Below are 3,042 nucleotides of genomic sequence, written 5' to 3' on the forward strand. Positions count from 1 at the left end.
TTTTACTAACCATGGATTGCCAAAAGTTATCATTTCAAATCGTGATTCTAGATTTTGTAACAATTTTTGGATTACCCTGTTTGCTAACCTAGGCACAAAGATTGATTTCTCATCTGCATTTCATCCAGAAACTAATGGACAAACAGAAGCCACAAACAGCACCATTCTAGATCTTTTACGTGCATATACTATCTCTAAACCTCAGACATGGGACACTCATTTGCATTTATTACAGTTTGCATATAACAATACACCGCACACATCTACAAAGAAAGCACCGTTTGAAGTCATTTATGGATATAGATTATCTACACCTGTTGCATCTTTGTCTAATAGAATTCAGAGTGCTGATGATATTGCTAGTATGCATAACAGTATATTTGATGAAGTTAAAGATATGATTGCTAAAGCCCAGCAATCATTTACCAAACAAGCTAACAAGAAAAGACAAGCCATGAATTTCAAAGTTGATGATTATGTTTGGCTGAGAATAGAAAAACGTAGACTGCAAAGTTTAGATAGACATCCAGTTGTCAAATTAGCTCCCAGATTCTATGGACCATTTAGAATCATTCATAAAATTAATGATAATGCATTCAAGTTAGAATTACCATCTCATTGGAAAATTCACAATACATTTCACATTAGTTTATTGAGACCATTTAGAGGCCAATCACCTGTCCACCCTGTTTATGAAAACCCACCTTTATTAGAGGAAGAGACTGAAATACTTGAACTAGAAGCTATTATAGACACTGACTTTATGACCACTAGAACTGGCCGAAGGTATTCTAGATATCTAGTTAAATTTAAGAACCATCCTGTAGAGGAAGCACAATGGATGCACGCTAGAGACTTAAATGCTTTCCCCACTCTGTTAGCTCCACATTGAGCTAATAGCAATTGAGGTCAATTGCTATCCCACCCCGGGGGTATGATGCCAGGAGGCATATTTCACGGTGGATTCCGTGCCACGGTGGATTCCGTGAGGTTTTACGGTGGATTCCGTAAACTTTGATGATCGGGGCTCATACACAAAGTGGATTCTTTGTGCGAGAAGTTGATGGGGACGCCTGTCCTTTTCGGGCGTTTCATTAATTTAGTGTGTACATGGGTGAGTCCATAGCGGGTGATTCCACAAAATGCATATTAAATTAATAAACGTTTATGAGTTTAGAGTGCGCACTCGTAATAAATTAAGGTTAGGATTTATTTCTAACGAGTTGATTTATTTATGTAGCTGAAGACTGCTAGGTATTCACTTTTGTCGGTTTAATTGTATTATTTTACTAACGATTGTGAATGCTTCAGTTGATGTGTAGAGATAGCAGCAGTGGCGGAGGAAAGCATTGGAGTCTAGTGAGTATTTGACCTATGGATTATATTTTGATAGGCGCCACGCCTATATTTTGTCATGTCTATTGAGGCATCGATTATTTATTATTATTTTGTATGTGCCTATGCGCACGGATATGTTATTTCTATTTGGACATTGTATTGGGCGTGCCAGACTCTTTGGGCACCGTCCATTAGCTTTATTCCTATTTTTGTAAAAGCAAACTCAAAAACTAAAAGCTTGATATATTTTTGTAAATTGGGCTATTATTGAGCATGAAGATGGAATATACATAAAATACATGCTTTGTGAAGCGCTCACACAAGGCATGGGGGGAGATTGAACCCAATTGGTCTCTTGCTCTTGTCGTTCATGCTTTTTACATTGTAATTTGTGCAAAAAGGTAGAGTTTATTATTCTTGGGGACCTTCCGGGATTCACTACGTGAGCATACAGCGACCGATCTGCGCACCACACATGAAAAAATAACCATCCTACACAAATGTATAACATGAGGTGAAAACACTTTGACTGCACAACGGAACTCCTCACAGTTAGTGCATGCTGACCCACCTCTTTCCATGTCTCAAACCTTAATCCAACCAATGGGATGATAACAAGAAGAGGCAAGGGAAGGGGCACAAGGTGTTGCATTGTTGTGAAGTGTACGCCCTCACACGTAAGGCTTCCTTAACCACGTGACGCAATGCATTCACATAGCAACTGCACATAGGCACTTTAGGGCCACACAGACATGCACATGCTTATGCACTCACATAGGCACACACTATATCACACCGCACTCTTCATCACAAGCACAACACGATGAGTGATACGCATCACAAGAGGAGAGAGATTGTGCAACAAGGAAAAAAGTTTATTAAATAAGAAAGCAAACATAACAAACAATGATAAGAATAGGGGATTGAGAGTGCATGCATTTAAAGAGTGGCCGTGAACTCCATACTCTGACCACCAATAGAAACCCAAGCCTTGGCTAGACCTTTGACCTTGTGATCCCACCCGTACAAGACCTCATATACTGAATTGTTGACCTAGTCAACCAAGAGACCCTACAAACCACATTGGACTTGATGGATAGAGCAGGCAAAAGTTCGGATGACTTCCAAGCCACAGTAGATAAATTTGAGGAGGCCACATGCTTTGATGCCTCCAACATGACTCCTAAAGCTATGCAGTAGAAACTAGTTGAACTGAGAGGGGAGGGGTAGATTGCTCTCAACTACTTCATAGACATTAACAAAGACACCAAGCTAGAACTTACTACCGTGCAGGCAGAGATGGATGGCATCCTCAAAATTCTATTCAATGCAAGAGCTACAGGCATATCATAGGACTCCCTCTCTGATCTTATGCAATGCAAACTATATGACCAAATCGATATCCTGCAAGTTGGGATACACATTGCACAGACCATCTTGACAGGGATGAGCAACACATCAACCCATAGAGAGGCAAAAACAATTAGACAAGTATAGGGCATGTGATGACCCATATAGCTTCCTAGAACAATTTGTGCAAGTTTGTGAGGTGAATAACTTCATAAGCAATGCACAAAGGGCACAAGCCTTTGAACTTTGCACATGGTCCAATGGATTAGAAACCATTGAAAAGAACTCATATGTGATAGTGAAAGACTTTTTCATCAGCTGCTTTACGGCAGCAAGCTACTATGGGGACAACCT

Source organism: Lygodium microphyllum, chromosome 16, assembly GCF_053477565.2.
Source record: "Lygodium microphyllum isolate KBCC chromosome 16, Lygodium_microphyllum_v1.1.10, whole genome shotgun sequence".
Classification (NCBI taxonomy): Eukaryota; Viridiplantae; Streptophyta; class Polypodiopsida; order Schizaeales; family Lygodiaceae; genus Lygodium; species Lygodium microphyllum.